The sequence below is a fragment of the Polypterus senegalus genome, chromosome 8 (assembly GCF_016835505.1).
Source record: "Polypterus senegalus isolate Bchr_013 chromosome 8, ASM1683550v1, whole genome shotgun sequence".
Lineage (NCBI taxonomy): Eukaryota > Metazoa > Chordata > Cladistia > Polypteriformes > Polypteridae > Polypterus > Polypterus senegalus.
This window is the reverse complement of record NC_053161.1, coordinates 48,837,583-48,858,754: the sequence shown is the minus strand read 5'-3', so window position 1 is coordinate 48,858,754 and position 21,172 is coordinate 48,837,583.

Genomic DNA, 21,172 nt, shown 5'->3' with positions numbered 1-21,172 from the left:
GTAACTGAGCACTCTAGTATAAGAATTATCAAGCTAAATACTGTAACTAACAAAAGAATCAGGACTTTACAATCCAGAATATTCTTTTGACTTTGGACTCCAAAGATCACAGATTAATGAAGCATGAAAATAAATACTATTTTAAACCCCTAATTGTTTCAGTTGGACCCCTTACAATAATTTTGTTGGAGACAGAAAACATGATCATACATCCAATAAATCCTAGTTTATAACAATAGCAGTAAATGTTAAAGGCACCCTTTTTAACTTGAATTCAATATACAGATTATTATTTTAATATTGTAATATGCTCTATAATTCAGTTAAATGCAAAAATCTATATAAGATAATCAGATAAGTTTATTTATTACTTACTTTTTTAGAATTCACCACACTTATATTTGAATATTTTTATGTTTGAAATGGCTGTGAATGCCACAAGACAGTCAAAGAACAAAAAAGCTAAATAAATTATTACAAGCATTAAAACCAGATTAAACATTATTGTTGATTTAATATTGGAGAGAAGGAAATCAACATCACAGTATGAGTTTATTCAGAGTTAACTGTGTGTAAAACATAGTCCAATCATAGAAAATGGGATTCAGCTATGCACTATCTGATAACTTGCATTTTTTTCTACACTATAACAAGATCTGACACCTATTTGTGACATATAACTGTAGCAATGATTGCTTCAGGTAAGATAGCATCACCACTTCTTGAAGTGATAGATGTATTTACTGAAAGTGAAAATGTACTTTAAATTGTTGGTACTTAAATTGCTGTTGCTGTCTGTTACCTTAAGCTTCTTATGCTTAAGGTTATATACATATTCTCAGTCCACTGGGACTATTTCATTTTTGTTCATAAAGGGCAGAAGTCATAAAAAATATTAATCAGAAAAGAAAGAAATCATATTTTTTTTAACAGGTGTGAGACTGAAACTGACTATTTTTCAAGCGGAATTATTTTTAATTTCAGTATCCTAGAACTATATTGGATAATACATTTCTGGAAAACAAATAATTGGAATGTTCTAGTATATCTAGATGCTTATGCTTTAAAAATGTCCCTTGAGTCTAAAAATAGCCTTTGAAAAAATACAGTTGCTTAAAAAGAAACAATAATGCAATGACTAGCTGGAATGAATATAAAGCAGTAAATCTACTTTAACAGCTTCAGGGCTTTTACCATTAGAAACCAACAAAAATAACACTAGACAGTTTTACTTCTGAAGAAATAATGTGAGATTTTTGCTGAGCAACAAACTGAGTTAGTAAGCACAGTCTCCATTTTACCTGTTTAAAATGTGGCTATTTTGGGGTTGAACTGTAATAATGACTTTTCTTATTATGCTATAAATGTGCATTATTTATTGCACCTAGTATGCAAAATAAAGTTCTACACACTAAAACATCTAATCACCAATGAAAATCCTACAGGCCACACATCACACACTCTTGTCTAAGGAGTGGCATGAGTGGCATTTATTTGTACCCACATGAAAAAACTGTGAGAACATCCTTTTTATCAGCATAGTTTATATAAACATATTTAAAAAAAAAAGTATTAAAATAAATAAAATATGTCTTGTTACTAAAGTCTACTGCATTAAAATATGTAAGAAACAGGATTTACCTGAAGTCCACATAGATTATAACATGAAGTTAATCTTGCTCAAACTATGAAGAAAATATATTTTTTGATGTTTAACCAGCACATTAGGCATTTAGGAAATTAATGTGTATAAAAATATTTTATAGGGTGACCTGTCTTAAAGATTGTAACTGTATGTGTGCTAACTTAAGACAAATCACTAAAATGATCATTCACAGTTTTTAATTATAGGGAGTCAGTACAAACATGAAATGCTATTTTTAAAAATACATATCTTTAATTTCAAACAAACATATTTTTTACTGTAACGTGTATATTGAATGTACTCTGATATCTAAAATTATTTGTCCTTTATTTTATATGCAAAATATTGTTGCCTTCAGACTCATAAATGTGGTGAAGTTTGGATTGTTTCCCAAAAGCTTTAAAAATGTTGTACTTCTGGAATGAAAATATTCATGTTTTATATGAATATATTATTATGATTTCTTTGATTAATTTTTTTGTGTCTTACACGTATTACTCTTTCTTTGCTTTTAATTTAATTGATCGAATACAATCTTTTTCTTTTAGGTTATCTATTTAATTGACAGATTTAACAATATCATATTGTCATATTCAATTTCAGCTTTTTAGGTAAATGAGAAAGTGTTTTTGTTGATAAAAAAGTGAGTGAATGAGTCAGTCAGTCAATGTTGCATTATGTATAGTTATACCTCTAACAGCTACAATTCAAAATGTTGTTAACATAAAAGTATAAACATGTTAATCAAAACATAACAAGATTCTCAGACATACTTTAATTTGTGGTTACTGAGGGCTGGAGCCTATCTCAGCAGCACTGTCAGAAACCATCTCGGTACCGGGCCTCAAGTATGCTGCTGTGTCCCCTCATGCCCATGCCTATTAGAAAGTGCTTGTAATTTGTTTAAATTGTATATATTCTGTCAGCAATTTTTTGATAGAATAAATGCTTTACCCAATGCATATTTGAATATTTACTTTAATAATGATATCAGTTTCCCTAATTTATTTTGTTTTCTGCTTCATCCTTTAAACAACATTTTTGGAGATCTAAATTATTGTTTAAGAAAATCACTTATATATTTAAACTGCTAGCATGAGATATGTTACATAATTTTTAACAATATCATTTTCACTTCAAAGTAATTTAATCCCTTGAACTGCATACACACAGAATATACACATAAGAAACACAATATTAGTGTCCTTCTCAATATTCATACTGAGCATCTTGCTATTTACAGTATGGCATTAAATAGTATTCATTTTATAACATTTTTTTATTACCTTTATTTTTTTAATAAAATGTATCTGAAATTCAATTACAAAACAGTATTGCTTAATTCAGATTGTGTGGGAGGTGTTATGTAAAATATATTGGAACAGTATTTAGCATGAAATTTGGTAGTAAAACTGAGTACATATACATTCTTAAGTTATTATACATTCAAATATGCAGCTTTTTCACACCATCTAATGTTAAAATGGTAAACAGTTGGAAAATATACTGTACCAGACTGACAAATTTCAGTGACATTTATGCATACACACATTTCTAAAGAATACAGAATAAGTGAAGTCAAGTGGGCTTTATTTTCATACCATCTACACATACACCATGGTACATTATACAGTGGTAGGAAATTACATTTCCAAGAGCCACAGTGCAATATTTAGACAATAAATATGTCAAGAAGCCAAATCCTGATGGTTATTTGATTCAGAAGTATAGGCATTTTTCTAAACTGCCTTTTATGGCAAAGATCTTGGAAGAAACAGCTGTCAACCAAATTACAGCTATCCTTGAGTAACACAAGGATGCATTCGACTGAAACAGCTCTATGCAGAGTCCCTAATGATATTCTAATATATAGTAATGCAGGGGAATACTCAGTGCTGGTGTTGCTGGATCTTACAGCAGCGTTTGATACTGAGGATCATCATATCCTGACTGAGAGACTTGGGACGAGTGTAGGTATTTCCAGATCAACCCTGGAGTGGTTCTCTTCCTGTCTGTATCACATGAATTGCTCTGTTGCTGCTGGTAATTTGGCATCATCATATGCTACTCTGTTCTGTAGCGTGTCTCAAGGTTCTCTTCTGTGCCCTCTTTTGTTTGCCTGTTATTTAATTTTCCTTGGTCATATTTTGATTGCATGTAAATATATATCATACTGCTGCTATGCTGATGACATATAGTTATATATCTCTTTTTTTTAATTTTTTTTATTTTTATTAATTTTATTACAATTCATACAAAGCAATCAAGTTTTTACAAAAAGAAAAATTAAGTTAAGAACAGATCGATCCCCACCCCTGATATCTCTTTTAAACCATCACATGTTCCAAAGTTAATCTATTTTGCATGAGTTCCTGAATGTTATAAAAATTGGAAGGTGGGGAATCATTTGCAACTAAAATACTGACAAAACTTTCATTTTAATTTGTATGACTAACATTTTTTATCCCAAAAATTCTAGATAATCTAGGCTCCCTTTTTTATTTTTTGAAATCCACTGTCAAAAAGTTGGAATTTCTTTTGACCCGACTTTTATCTTTGACACTCGTGTGAAATTTTTAATACGGTCTTACTCCTTCCAACTCAGGAACATTGCTAAAATTAGGCAGATAGTTTCCCAAATGGAGTTGGAGGTGATAGTGCATGCATGTGTGTCATCTCATCTTGATTACTATAGCTGTCTGTTCACATGCTTAAATTCATCCTCACTGGATTACCTAGAGCTGGTCCAGAATGCTGCTGCAAGGCTTCTGAGTAGATCATCACACATCACACCCATCCTGATTTCTCTGCATTGGCTTCCCATGAAATTTAGAGTTTATTTTAAAATCCTGATTCTCACTTTTAGAGCCCTGCAAGATCAAACATATACTGTACCTATCTTACAGAGCTACTACAGCCTTATATAACAAGGTTTGTTGGCTGTCCTGTGCAGCAGATTTAAGACAAAATTTTATGATTGAGGCTGTGGCCCCAAAGCTGTGGAACTCGCTTCCTGTTGACATGAGATCAGTGGACACTTTGGACATTGTTTTAAAAGAAGCTTAAGACTTATTTATTCAAGCTCACCTTTTTGTAATTTTACTGGTTTTTTTTACTGTGTGTCTTTTATCCTGGTTTTAATTTGTTCAGGTCAACTTTTATAACATTACTGGGTTTTACATAGTATGTCTATCTGTCTATCCATCTATTCATTTTAGGTCTGAATTTGTCCAAGTTTGCTTTTGTGTATTATCATGTTTTTATTGTATATGTTTATTCCGGTCTTAATTTATTAACTCACTTTTGTGAGTGTCTGTGATGACTGTTTGTAAAGCACTTTGTGACATTTCTTCTAGAAAAGTGTTATATAAATAAAATGTACTTTACGTACCAATTTACAATATAACAATACAATGGGTGGATAATTTTACTTAAGGGAATATAGAACAAGGAACAACGTCTGTACAAATCAACATCCATCCATCCATTATCCAACCCACTATATCCTAACTTCAGGGTCACGGGGGTCTACTGGAGCCAATCCCAGCCGACACAGGGTGCAAGGCAGGAAACAAACCATGGACAGGGCACCAGACAAATCAATATCATATAGAGAAACAGCACTCACTGATGATAAGAGATGTACAATGGACAGGGAATGCATGAACAAAGATTAATTAGACAAGGGCCTATGGTATGTGGGCCCAGGCAAGGGTGGAAAGTAACGTTGTGACCAAGAGCCTGGTTGGTAGAAGCCCTTGCTCAGTCTGGCAGTGTTGATCCAGGTGAGAGTAAGGATACGAGATTGTGGAAAGGACAGGAAGAAGTCCATCGCAGGGCGACCATATGCACAAACCAACCACACTCTAGGGCCAATTTAGTGTTGCCAATTCACCTAACCTGCATGTCTTTGGACTGTGGGAAGAAACTGGAGCACCCAGAGGAATTCCTAGGACATGGGGAGAACATGCAAATTCCACCAAGAGAGGGCTCAAGATGCAAACTATGGTCTCCTTGAAAGTGATACCTATAATTTACTGAAGGCTTGCACTAACACATTTCAGATTCAGATTTCTACATGTCAGATATGAGTTTTTTTGATGAAGTTTTTGGATTTTTTGGATGAAGTTAATGCTTTCTATGCCTGTTCTCCAAACAGAACTGCTAATGGTTTTGTACGGAGTGGTGGCTCTGAGGCTAAAGATTTGCAATGCCAATTGGAAGGTTGCCAGTTTGAATCTTGTAAACGCCAAAAGTGACTCTACTTCATTGGGCTCTTGAGCAAGGCCCTTAACCAGCAATTGCTCTGTCCTGAGTATGACATTAATCTGCATCCAGCCCTGAATGTAGGCCCTGCAACCTGCAGGGAAAAAACTGGGGGTTGGTGGCAGAATTGGCACTCTAGCCACCATAAAAAAAAAACTCACACTGGTTCCATTCCATCTGAACTAGTGTGGTGCTGAGGTGTTTATGGATAGAAATGTGTGAGCCTTTCTTAGATGACAGAAGGTTAGAACTGCAACAGTCTATTATATTGACCTTACTTAGCCCCCAAACATCATGCAGTAGTAAGTCATTCTACTTTGCTAACATACATAAACTGACATGGGTTTGCAAAAAAGTGATGTTGTAAGCTTGAAGTTTCTCTGACAAAATTGACAATAAATATTCCGGTAACTTTTGATCATTCCTGCACACCGGCTTGGAGGAATTTTAGCCCATTCCTCCATACAGAACAGCTTCAACTCTGGGATGTTGGTAGGTTTCCTCACATTAAATGCTCACTTCAGGTCCTTCCACAACATTTCAATTGGATTAAGGTCAGGACTTTGACTTGGCCATTCCAAAACATTAACTTTATTCTTCTTTAACCATTCTTTGCTAGAACAACTTATGTGCTTAGGGTCGTTGTCTTGCTGCATGACCCACCTTCTCTTGAGATCTACAGATGCCCTGACATTTTCTTTTAGAATTCTCTGATATAATTCAGAATTCATTGTTCCATCAATGAAGGCAAGCTGCTCTGGCCCAGATGCAGCAAAACAGGCCCAAACCATGAGCATCAACAACTCTTTTTCTGAGGTCCTCAGAAATCTCCTTTGTTCGTGCCATGATACACTTCTACAAACATGTGTTGTGAAGAGCAGACTTTGATAGATCCCTGTTCTTTAAATAACACAGGGTGCCCACTCACACCTGATTGTCATCCCATTGATTGAAAACACCTGACTCTAATTTCACCTTCAAACTGCTAATTTTTGAGGTTCACATACTTTTGCCACTCAAAAATATGTAACATTTGATCATTTTCCTCAATAAATAAATGACCAAGTATAATATTTTTGTCTCATTTGTTTAACTGGTTTCTCTTTATCTACTTTTAGGACTTGAGTGAAAATCTGATGATGTTTTAGGTCATATTTATGCAGAAATATAGAAAATTCTGAAAAAGTTTCACAAACTTTCAAGCACAACTGTAGTTTTGCAACGTCACTAGCATCAGTGAATTCATCAATAGCCATCAACTATACATTGACCTTTTCTAATCTTTCTAAAAGTGTTTCACAAACATCAGTTGCTAGTACTTGTTATATCAGACATTGGAATGTTTTAAATGGATTAAGTTATATTCTTTCTTACCTACTCTCGAGTAGCTGCCATGCTGCCTTTAACAGTTTCAGAGCTGGTAAATGTTTTTTGTTTTTTGGGAACCTATGCTACACAGAGGGAGGCTGATGTAGGTCATGATTAACTTTTGCAATTTATGTCTATGAGCATTTGAGCCTGCAGAAAAGTTGTGTCATAGTTTGCTTGCTTTGTATTGAAGTGCCTTCTAAATTGTACTGCTTTGTCACAGCAACAGAATGTTACAGAGCAAACACACTGGTTTTGTTAAAACATGCATAAATAGATATTGTATTTTCAGTCCAGTTATTAAACTCCCTATTTTCATTGTCAAGCCTTCTCTTTTTTGAGGTTGAGAAAGTTAGTTTTGTAGATATTAGCTAACTGGAAAAAAGTAGAATAGCAGTGGAATCTCAGAAGTTTTAGAATGTGAATGTCATAATCATCCAAACCTTAATTTAATGGCAAGGGTAGCACAAAGTGGTAAAGCCATTTTTATGGATGGAATTTGGACCGTGTTTATTTTTGTTCCGGAACAGGTTAATCTATTGTGATAAATAGATTTTACAGCCAGGAATTGTTTTTTTTTTTAACAGGCTGGTTGTGCCCTGCAGGTTGTTAGTTTAAGAGCCCTAACATAAGGTATTCGCTCAGGATGTCAGGAAAAGTTTTAAAAACTTGCAGAGACTAATTGGCCTGCATTTGATTAACATTTTAATACCTCAGAGACAGAACCTATGCTCTCTTCCAGCTGCAAAAAGAAACTGTTAACCATTTGTCAACAAAAACTAAAGTGGGAAGTCTCAATTATTATAGACACATTCAGTTTAATATTTCTCCGTAAATTCGCAAAAGAGAAACACTAATTGAAAAACTTTGTAATATCAATAATCTCTAGAAAAACACTGAAAGAACTAAAAGAATCTATATTGCATCAGATCTTTTATGTTGACAGTCAGTCATCCCATTCCTATAATTCTTTTCTGTATTAATGCATTGTATTATTTTACTTTTTAAAACATGTGTAGTTCTCTTACCTTGATATAAATCTAATGGCCAGCATCCCTCATCCAGAAAGAGTTGTTAAGAAATAAAGTGGGACCTTTACTGATCTGTCTCATTAATTATTGCCATTGCCCAAAGCAAAGCTGATGATTGATTAATTAACAATCAATTGATCCACTCCTTCTCTTCTTGGAACCGCTTAGACAATATTAAAAGCTGTTGATTGGTTCATGGTTATTCTGTATCTACACACAGGAATGCATAGTATAATACCAAAATCATACATGCTGATTTATACAGTATTTATAAATAAATCCATCTTGATACTTTTACTTTGACTTTTATTGTGACTACTAATAAACCTCCAGCTTAATGCATTTGACCTCACCTTCACTATAATTGGTAAAATATTTAATAATTTTCAACTTTCACCAAGCTGCAGGGACCTTCTTTCAATTATCAGCACTGACTGAAAACTCGGATCGGATGGTACATGGGAAACCAAGCCAGCAGAAAGAAATTGTACATAGTAAGCTGCAGATGAACTCTAGTGCTTTAAATTAATGCTCTTTGATCAACGCTTAATAAACTATTGCTTCTGAAGCTCTGCCTTAAAATTATTTATTAAGCTATAACTTAAAAAGGTACCATAAATGTTTGATTAGTAGTCAGGAATAACATACTGCAAGTTGCCATATTTATCTAATCCATAACTTCTTTTGGAGATCTTTTCCTGGGTTTGTTTTGTTGTTCTGTGTAAGTTTATATGTCCAGAACATTATTGCTATATGCTTTTGGCAATTACACTAATTGCATCATACTGCATAGTACACTTTATGCTAAGGTCACCTACTCTAAACATATCTAAATGCTGAAACATTTTAAAAAGGAAAAGAATTTTCCTTTTTTCTAGATAGGCAAATGACCTCGACTTATAAAACATCTTTGAAAATACTAAATCTGTTAATATACTCATTAAATTAAGCATGTTTTTATAATCATTCTTTTAAGTCTCTTGCTATATTTATGCTGTCAGTGCCTTAATCCTCCTCTGCTTTCATTTCCAAATACATTGTCCTGTCAGACAGTTTAAAGTTGTGAGTGACAGGGTTCAGTGGAAGTTCATTTGCAAAAATCAACACAAAAGGCTTTAGATCATTCATTCACATGGACAGTGTCTAGTGCAGCCTCAGAGCTAATGGCATTGCACAGCACTTTTTATACCTGGTCAAAAACATTTACAACTAATTTTTTTGGAATGTGGATTAAAATAAGATGCATTTTAAAATGAAGACTCATGCTGGAGTGGAATGTAGGATATCCAAAGTGCTTTACAACCTTGGCATTGACTGGACTATATGACTACTAGTGATGCACACAATTCAAGGTGCAATTTTCTATAGCACTAGAGGATATGGATTTTGCAGATGATCTAGCTTTACTGTTTCATTTCGCCTGTGATATTCAGACAAAGTCTAATTGCTTGTGCCCTTATGCTTTTAGATTTTATAGATTTAAGGTCTGCTAAAAGAAGGCATAGGTTATGACAATAATCTTGAAACATCAGCATCAGTAAAGAAAAAGCTATTCACACTTTCTCTTACCTTTGCAGTATTTGCTGAAAAGTCTGACCGAATATTAAAAGTAGACTCAGTAATACAAGAAAAATGGAATGTGGAAGTCAAGAAAATACAATGTGCACACCAAATCATATCTGTTCCAATTCAGTCAACACTTTTAAATGGCGTAAAGTGCGGGCAAATGACAGTGACCTGGTCACCTTTTTACATCAGAAATTGTGTTAAACCACTCAACCCCATCTTAAATAATTGATAATGTAAAGATGCAGGAAACAACCTTTGCAATAAATGAGAGTTAGAACACAAATGAATCAGATCAAGTTAGACATTTCCTATTATTGGTCTCCTGATATGCCGTAACATATTAGATTTACAGAGGACAGCCACTTATTTGCATTCTTGTTGAATGAACCATTGGCACTTATTGTGGAGAAATGAGGATAGAGATATTGTGGAGTGAAGAGGAGTATGATTTTCACTGATGAAAAGAATTAAAGTTAGATAATTTGCAGCAAGAGACCAATGCCAGTGATGACACCTATAGAAAAAAAAATCATCTTCTGGATAGTGGTAAGAGAACTGAAAGATCAAGGAGGAGGAATATGTGAGACAGAAAAGAATATTAGTAACTAGAATTAAACAAAATATAATTGGAGACAAAAGCTCAATAGTGAGAAAAGAAATATAATTTCAGAACATGTGAAGAAATGTACCTGGAATACCTAATGAACAATACTGACAAAAAGGATCAGGGGAAAGACACATTGTGAAAAGCTGTGCTGATGAAAGAAGCATTTAAAGCAAAGAATACCTTTCTTAAAAAAGTCTGAATATACAGGTGCAGGCCCATGGCATGCCTTGTGTAGTCCAGCATACTCTATTTTTTTTATGGGAGAATGAGAATGAGAAAAGGCTGTAAGTGGATGTATGGGAAGGACAGAAGATAAAATGAAGGCAAGAAAAAAAGAAGGAATAGAGAACCTAAATCTCAGTCCCTGAGTCATCAAATACATTTTCCAGAGTAGGAATGACATGTAACACGCACTAAATCAAAAGATATCATTATGGAGAAATGGGATGTGAGAATACTAAATGGGATTGGAGCACAAGGGCCTATCTACCTGATACCCTATCTTTATTGAAATAGGGATAAGAGGACACCGGTTGGGAAGAAATAACTTTATTCACAGAGCAGTAAAGGGAATAGTGCCTAATGGCGGAGGAAGCGGTAGAAGAATACTAATCTGTGTTCAACAAGGAGCTTGAATGAAAATTCATGCAGGTCAGAATTTGATATAGTTTTATGTCTGGTAGGGAGAGGGTGTAGTGTTGGATACAGAAAGTGGAAGAGGAGAGTTCTAACTTCTGGCCAGTATTTGATAAGGAGAAAGAGGAACCATGGAAGAAAGTAACAAAGTTAATGCAAGGTGCAATTATTATTTTTTTGATAGCTAAACAAAACAAGAAGCATAGTGAAAGATGAGGAGGAGGACGACAGGGATAAATTAATGTTTTAAGGAAGCAATAATAATTCGAGATGGCTTGGGCTTTGGTTAAAATAGAAATATTAATAATCAGTTGGAGTTAATATTCTCCAAAAAGGTGAGATAATATGAGCTCCATTATCTGATGCTGTCTTGAAAAGCTTCAAAAAAAGTGATTTGAAAAGCATCTAGTGAAATCGGCAATAGCCCCTTTTGATGGCTAACCATATATAAGAGGGGTTGTCTTTTGACCCCTTTTAGATCACAATACGTTTCTGATGAAAATCAGCGTTGTGGAGTAGATTGTTAAAAAGTCAACAGCTGAACAGGAATGGGCTAGAGGAGAAGTGGAGGACCTTCTAAGCATCAATTAGGTGAAGAAGAAGGATGTAGTAGAAACCATCTGCAGCGTAATCAAAGGCAGTGAACTGAAAAATGAGATTGACACTTCAGTCAGTGTATAATGGCACAGGAGTGACAGAGAAACACACCAGACAGTTAATAAGGTAACAGCACCTAGCCATTGTCGGGGGGGAAGAAGTATGGGTGTATAAGCACCACTGGTGTGTGCATGTGACAAAAATCCATCATTTAAGTCACTGCACTGTGGCATAAGTGTCAAAAGCAATCTACCATGCTACCAATGCCTCTGCCATAATGTAAATGTTAGCTAATGATAAAACTGAAGGGTGACAAAACTGACAGCTTGGCACTTGGCAGTCTGAAGAAATGAATTGATTCAAATATGCCTTGTGAGTGCTATTTATCTATGAGCCATTAGACAATTTCAGGGTTTTATATAAATGATTAGTGTTCCTAAAAAATATAATTTCATTTAATTAGAAAGGGTGTTCTTGGGGGACTTTAAATTACAGTTTTTTGTACATATAAATCTTTTTCTGTTTCATCTTTTCTCTCCTTATGACTGTCAAATTGTACTCCTATTCTAATTCTCAAGGGGCAAACTTTTATATCATTCATAGTGATTGGAAAATGTTTAAAGGTAGATTGAATGCTCACAATGTACCTCAGGAGAAGTAATTGCAGATTAACTAATATTTAATATACATTAAGACATATATTAACATGTATTGAGGAGAACAGAAACTGTCTACTATTATTTTGAAGAGGACTCAATGTTCAAGTTATATTTAGAATTCTGATTATAACAAATTTCGCTGTTTCACTGCTGTGCTATAATATGAGCTCCTACTTAGGTAATTTGCTAGAAAAATGCAAATTATGCTAAAAAGTCATGCTTTTGTCACTATACTGCTGATATGATTCCATGAGGGAAATGAAAATCACTTAAAGTCTGTTTTCAAAAGCAAGTCTGTACGTGTGTGTGTGTGTGTGTGTTTTAAACTTTGCATATTTTCTAAAATCAATGACAGTATTCTCTGTACAATTGTGCTCTCGCCCAGCCAGAACTAATTAACAAGACTTCATGACATTTTTTTACAGTTTGGTACATTCTTAATTTAAAAAAAATATTAAAAAAGCAATGACTATAGTGACTTGAAACCCCCCTTTCTTCATATACAGTGTACATTTCCTTACCCATGGTTGCAAACTCTGGATACTGAATGAAATAATGACAGAAAGTACAAGTGGCAAAAATGAAGCTTGATGCTAGACTCACACTATTGAATGATCTCAATGAAAAACAGGAGATCTTTACTGAAGAGCCTCTTGTGCTAGTCTGGAATTCTCCAGAACAGTCTGCAGTAAGTTCCTAGGGACATAATGGCCCAGCCAGACCACCTCACTGTATTACTCCCATGACCCTAACTAGGAAAAAATGGGAGAAATATTATAATTTTCATGGTAAACCAAATCTGATTTAAAAGGTGTAGGCATGTTAGAACTTTTTTTGCAAGGGAATTTTCATTGCAATTAATAAATTGCTTTTGAAATGACTCTCAATTATCTGGGCAATGTGACACAAGTACACAAATGGACTTTTATTGGTAAACTCCTCTCATTTAAAAATAAATAAGCATGAACATTTAAACTTCAATAAGAACAAGGAAGCCCGAATCTCATTCAGTTTAAACAAAATAAATCTTTCATTCTAATAATATGAGTAACAGCAGGGAAAACACACATAATGCTATAAATGGCTCGGAGACAATGTGCATCAACCCATGATTGGCAATTTTCACTTTTATGACATTTACATAATTGATTTTAATTCCCAAATTATACATGTGCAGTATTTTTAAAATATGTACTGTATCTTTCTTGACAACAGAGAAGTCATTGTTAATGTTGTATGACAGATTATACATTTTTTCCTAAACACCATAGTGACAATTAGAATTTGACATGAAAAAGATTCAGTTTTATTTAACAGAGTAACACCTATGCATTCTCTGGATAAAGAAGATCTTGGATGACACCTTCTGGAAAAACGTATTACTTAGAAACCTTTCCTTTACCATGAATTAAAATTTATTACATTAATATTTTGAAAAATTATGCATTTTTACTTTGTAAACCATACATTTTTAAATATGTTTTCCTTTTTCTCTCTGGGGGTTTTCAATGCAATTATTTGCATTAAATGGTTTACTTGTTTGGTTTTAATATCATTTTATAACTTCAGATTTCATTAAACATAGGTCAGTTGACAGTAAATGCTTCACTAAAATATGTGATATAACCTAAAGCAAAATAACAAATTTAAAGCACTTTTTCTATACCACAGTCCTTATCAGTTTGCACAATACCAAAACACTTGCAGGTTTCACGGAACAATACATATTCTGTTTCTTGTTTTCACAACACAAAGCCATACACCAGGAATACCATTTGTTGCTCATTATGAACTTATCAGAGTATCTAATTTTCCAATTTTTACACATCAGTCACAGATTTAGAGATTTTTATTTTTTGGACTGGTGCCTTATTGCTTGGAGACCTGCTCATTCGATAGACTATTCAGTTAGGGGCAAATGTTACTAAACGCTTCATTTGTTGCACAGGTCCAATCAGATCTGTCAAGTTGAATAATTTTTGAGCAGGGATCAACGGATGCACCTTGCTGGGCATAATTGACACCTTGGAATACTCTGCACATTTCATTTACACCATAAATGTGGTTAGGTGAATGGTACAAACTACAACAAAGCTTTTCCAATAAAAGGGTAATCTCAGATTAAATGCTTTTTATTTGTTTTACTTCCACAATTCTAACACTCAGGCAATTAACTGTCAAATACGTAAATTTAAATACTCAGTACATACAGCTGATTAACTAAGAATGTATTAACATGGCTATCTTTTTTCTTATTGGTATTTTTATTTGAATACGGTGAATGCACACAAGGGCACAGCCAGAACATTGGAGTACCGTATCAGCTAAGGAACTGGACTTTATAGCCTTGAACAAACAGCATAAATGACTCATTTTCTTATGTCTGAGAATACTGTGTAACTCTACAGAGGTTTGGTGCATATAAAAGAAGCATAAATTATAAATTGATTCTCTGAGAGTGTTTAAAATGAAACTGATGCCTACAGTATCAACAGTGAAAGAAGTAGTAATACTGTATATCAATCTGTACATCTACTGTCAGAACTAACTTATTTAATTTCAAATGGAAGAACATATGCTAACACCAAAGAGCAAATGACATATTTGAACTCCAAGCATACTCACGTGGAAACACTGTTTAAAGCAGTAACATCTATAAAACTTGTACAGGAACTTTGAGAAGTTAAAAAAAAATCCATGTTGGATACACACACACACACACACACATATATATAAGCACATATAATCACATGAATTCAATATACCAAAAATAATTGTACCCTTCTGTATTACACTACATTTCTTACGGTATAGGTTATTATGTTGGAAATTCTACTTTTAAACTTGAAAATAAAGAACAACAATATGACTAAATAGTAAATTAGCTAGGTGTGTGGCTGAGGAGAATGAAGAAGAGAAAAAGTGAAATATAAAAAGTAGAAAAAAAGAAAAATAGGTACCTCACCACTGCAACTAAGACTTTTTAAATTATCAACTAAGGAAAATATGATCATGTAGCAGGAGGAGATACTACGATAAAGAAAAACAGACATAGTTATGAATGCACATGTAAGCAGCCACAATAATGGAAAAAATTAAAATTAGCAGACTTTGTAACTTGTATATAAACTGTAAGCACCAATCTCTCCAAATAAACATTCAGTATTTTCAGTCAAACAAAATGTAAGGTTTCTTACTACAAAAGTGTATAACGTGTATGTTAGATTTTAAGCGTGTAAGGCTGTTTCAAATAATAACTTCATATTCTATGTGTTAAAAGTGCATTTCTGTTAGAGTTTAAAATAGAAGGAAATTCAGCACTTTAGCTAGTCATTATACAGTAGTTATCATAACCTATGCCATAAATTACCCACTACAAGCATGTGCCCATGTTTAGTTTTGTTTTTTATTTTAATTTTTAATTAAATAATACAGTAAATTGAGGTTAATGATTGACTCTGTTCCGTTTTTTTATTGTATACAATAACTAGTTACATCTTTAATAGCACATGGTGACCCAGTGGTACTTCTGCCTAACATATCAAGTATTCTGGACCTGTCTGTGTGGAATTTGCCCGTTTGCCCTATGTATGTTGGATTACCTGTTGTTGCTCCGATTTCCTCCCACATCCTGAAGAAGTACAGCTTGAGGGGACTGACATCTTATAATTTTCCCCATGTATGGTAGATGTGAGATTGAATGCCCCTCATGAGTAACTGGTGCTTCAAACGAGACTGATTCCCACCATACAGCGGATGCTGCTGGCATATGCTGCAGTCTCTATGACCCTTCATCACAACAAATGGGCTCAGGAAACAAAAAAATAAATATATACACAAAATTTCCATTTGTTAGTTGTAATAGTGAGTAAATCATCTTTTTTATCCTGTTATCCTTTCATGTTAAACAAAGAAATGTGTTCTTTAACTGGTTAAAAAAAACACAACATATTAAAATATGGTCAATTTATTACAATTCTGCACAACAGAGATTGTAAGCTTAAGTATCTTAAACATAAACTGAAGTTTCACCAGCTAAAAATAGGCATAGGAGTATGATACCCTGTATAAATGCAAATATAACCAAAACCAGCTTGGGTACTGTAAGAATTTTTGGTGACCAAATCTTAATACATAAATGACGAATGGAAATATCTTATCTATTAACTAAGATTTCAAAGTTTCAAGATGTTTTAGATTCTAAAAAAGAGCACTGTCACAGCCCAAAATATGTGCTCTGCAATGCTTCTAGAAAACTTGCTTTGTTTTTTAACTCAATAGCTCTATCTCATGACTATATCAGCTTGCTGTATGCAGGAGAAACAGTCTAATTTAAGAGTAATAAAACTGTCTGCTTTGGTCTAATTCAAAATATGCACAGTATAACAGAAGCTGGGATTGTTTATTTCAAAGTTGTGTATCTGCAGTCCTAATAGCATGCAGTACTAATTGGAAAAAAAAATGTCTGTTAATTGTTAAACAGGTTTTCGGGAGTTGTTGCTTTGCATACAGTGTAGATTTTAAAGCATTACAGCATAGACTTGCGTATTAGTTGTTTTACTGTGTCCTCTTTCATCCTACTTCATGTGGAGACAGATCAGTCATCTGTTGTCAAAAAAAGATATACACTATAAGCAAGAAACCTTTATGAACAGCCCTTTATTTCAAGGAAACAGATTTTTCAATTATTTGTTGTCTGCAGGAAAAAGGACAGAATAGCCTAATAAGTTCTTTTATTCAAAAAGAATGCACAATAAAAAAGAATCTGGTTAATCAAAAAAGGAAAAAGGCACACATAATTTACCCTTTCCCTGATAGAGAGCAGGAGCGCTGACCTGCAGCCAGCAAGGCCATAATACAAAAGCTGATTTCTCTGCATTCCTAGTTTAAAAGAATATGCTGTGCCTGGTGTGGAGTATTTCTCTGTTACTGGAGAAAATAATGAAAGAGTAAGATGATAACCATGCATATGCAGAATGTTGTTCTGTCGACTCTTATTTGGTTTTCCTTCCTAAGGTTGTGTTTCACTAACTGATAATGCTGTCTTGATTTTTCAGGATAGTTTTTCCATTCACGTCTTTTATTTAAATTCAAGGTTACTGGTTGCCAATACCTGTTCCATCAGCATTATACGTAACATGGGAACCATCTATGGTGTGGTGTAGGTTAATCATGGAGCGCTCCCTAACTCTCTACTAACAAATTAACCTTAACCTAGCAGACTGCTATGCCCCAACACTCATTTGAGTTCACCTGTGTTAAAGCACGTCTTTATTTGAAAACAGCATTGTCAGATCAGGCGGAGCGTGAATGTGACTGAGAGAATAAAACTGAACCTTGTACAAATACCATAAATTTACACCAGCTGTTACAGACTCAAATCAAATGTATGTTTTTATTCCATAATGGTAACAATAAGAGCAGCTCATTATTCAAAATGTTAAATCTAGGAATCGTCTGGAATCAAACCCTGGTGTGGCGGAAGTGCTGGGGTAACAGGTCCCCAAGGCATTGGGGCGCCTCCTGGCGGTGACCACGGGCCCCTACAGGGTGGAGCTTCCATGCCCTGTATCCGTGGTCCCCAGAGCAACCAGGAAGGAGGCCCCCACGTGATCCAGGGTGGGCTCTGACCCTCTTCCGGTCCCTCACGGCGTCCCGGGGGAGTGTCGGAAGCACCTGGAGCTCATCCGGGTCATGTATAAAAGGGGCCATCTCCCTTCATTCAAGGCTAGAGTCGGGTGGAAGTAGGACGAGGCACGAGGAGAGTGTGGAAGTGGCCCGAAGAGAAGGCATTTGTGGCCAGGACTGAGTATTGGGGTGTTTTTGTGCACAATTGACTGGGTCTTAGTGACCATTATATTTGTACATAATTGTAAATAAATGTGTGGTGGTTAAAGAACAACATGTCCACCTGTCTGTGTCCGGGTTGCTCCACAATATATATACACATACATCCACATATATACATTGTCACAAGAACGAGACATGGACAGATAAAGAGTTGGGGCAGCCACCCGTATAATGTGGCATCCTGGCTGCAAAAGGTCGTTTTATCAAAAATCAGCACTGAAGTGCATTCAACTGAGTCCAGAACAAGACTGAGGAAACAAAGGAAAAGGGGCAGGTTTTAAAGGGGGAGACAGGAAGTGAGGTCATATGGATCTGGCACGTGGTCTTCCACCATTGGTTTATAGCCGGACGTGACATCAGAGGGACTGGAGCTGGTGTGGCCGACTTCCATTGGCTCAGTCCCGGAAGTGATGTCAGGAGATCCAGGTGAAATCCCCGGGATGGTCTACAGGCAAGGGAGAAAAAGAGTCAGTGCACTCTGCCACACCTCGGCATGCCTCCGAACTGCCTTCACTCAAGCCCTTTAGCTGCCTCCCATGCGCGTGTGTGACAAGGCCCCCTTAGCCCAGACCCGGCGGGCGGGCGACCTAACCGAGAGGTCGTGAACCCGAGAAAGAGCATCAGCGTTGGCGTGGAGAGCGCCCCGACGATGAACGAGCGAAAACTTGTACTGCTGTAGGTCAAGAAACCACCGGGTGACCCGCGGATTCGACTCCTTGTGGAGGGCCATCCACTGTAGAGGTGCATGGTCCGTGACAAGGGTGAATTCCCGGCCCAACAGGTAGTACCTCAGCTGAGTAATCGCCCATTTAATCGCCAGAGCCTCCCTCTCCACCGCAGCATACCTGGTCTCCCGGTCCAACAGTTTCCGGCTCAGGAACATGATGGGGTGCTCCACACCATCGACGCTTTGGCTCAGCACGGCGCCCAGGCCTGTGTCCGAAGCGTCCGTCTGGAGGATGAAAGGCAAAGAAAAGTTAGGTGCCATCAAAACAGGTGTGGGCGTAAGGGCCTGCTTTAAGTCACCAAATGCAGCGCCTGTTTTTCAGTCCATGCCACAATGTTCGGGCCCTCTTCTTTGTTAAATCAGTCAAGGCGCCGCTCTCTCCAAAACCGGGTACAAACCGGCGGTAGTACCCGCTAACCGAAAGGCTTGGACCTGCCGCTTGGTTCATGGACGGGCCATTTCAGAATGGCATCAATTTTGGAGCACTGTGGCCTTACGGTACCCGACCCACCAGGTAGCCTAAATATTTGGCCTCGCTTAATCCAAGAAGCATTTCTTGGGATTAATCCGAGCCCGCCTCACCAAGTGTCCATAATACCGCTTGGACATGCTGTAGGTGTTCCTTCCATGTGCTGGAATAGATGACCACGTCATCCAGGTAGGCAGCACTGTATGAGTTATGAGGCGAAGCACTTTGTCCACCAGGCGCTGAAAGGTTGCTGGAGCCCGTGTAACCCAAATGGAAGGACACGATACTGCCAGTGTCCGCTAGGGGTACTAAACGCGTTTTTTTCCTTCGCGGAGTCCGTTAAAGGAACCTGCCAGTACCCTTTCGTCATGTCAAGTGTGGTCAGGTATTGAGCCTGTCCAAGCCTCTCGAGGAGGTCGTCCAGCGTGGCATTGGATAAGCATCAAATTGGGAGACTTGATTAAGCCGGCGGAAGTCATTGCAGAACCTCCAACTTCCGTCAGGCTTACCGACGAGCACAATGGGGCTGGACCAGGGACTATAACTTTCCTCAATCACACCTAGCTCCAGCATGCGCTTGATCTCAAGCTCCACTTCAGCCTTTTTGCCTCGGGAAGGCGATACGGGCGTTCTCGGACAACAACCCGGGCTCTGTCACGATGTTGTGCTCAATCAGAGAGGTCCTTCCGGGTTCTCACTGACTACCTCCCGAACGGTCCGGATAACTGTTTCCAGCTCCTGCCGCTGTCTGGGACTTAAGTCCGTGCGAAGTTAAGGTCGTGTGTGTGGCGAAGAGTGGCGGGGCTGGCGGAGGAGGGATCGGGGTCCCTGTCCTTCCACGGTTTCAGCAGGTTCACATGATAAACCCGCTCCTTTGGCCGGCGATTGGGTTGACTCACCAAATAGTCGACCAGTCCCTTCCTCTCCTTAACCGTAGGGGCCCTGCCAGTGGGCAAGCAATTTAGAGTGGGAGGTAGGCACTAGGACCATGACCCGATCTCCGGGCGGAACTCCCGAAGAGGCGTGCAGCGGTTGTAGTACCGGCCTGTGCTGCTTGAGCCTCCTCCATGTGACTTTTAAGGACAGGCGAATCTTTCCAAATCTATCGTAACTGCGCGATATACTCCAGTATGTTTGTGGAGGGAAGAGCCTCTTCTTCCCAGCCTTCTTTCAAAATATCTAATATGCCCGAGGTTGTCGCCCATACAGTAGTTCAAAGGGGAGAACCCGTGGAGGCTTGTGGGACTTCCGATAGGCAAAAGGACGAGGGGAGGAGCTGATCCCAGTTCCTTCCATCCTCGCTGACCACCTACGCAGCATTTGCTTGAGAGTTTGATTAAACCTCTCTACTAATCCGTCGGTTTGAGGATGATACACGAGGTCTTTAAATGCTTTATTTTCAGTAATCTGGCAGTCTCCTTGAACGTTTCCGAGGTGAAGGGGTCCCCTGGTCTGTCAAGACTTCTTTGGGGATCCCCACGAATACCCTAGTAATTCCGTGCGATGGCTTTAGAGGTAGCTGAGCGCAACGGAACAGCTTCGGGTATCGTGTAGCGTAATCCACGAGGACTAAAATGTACTTGTGTCCTCGGGCTGAGGGCTCCAGGGTCCCACCAGGTCGACCCGATTCTGTGGAAGGAGCGTCAATCAGTGGAATAGGAACAAGAGGAGCACGGTCCCTCCTAGGAATTTGTCGCAGTTGACACTCCGGGCAGGAAGCGCCAAAGCGGCGAACCTCCTCATTAATT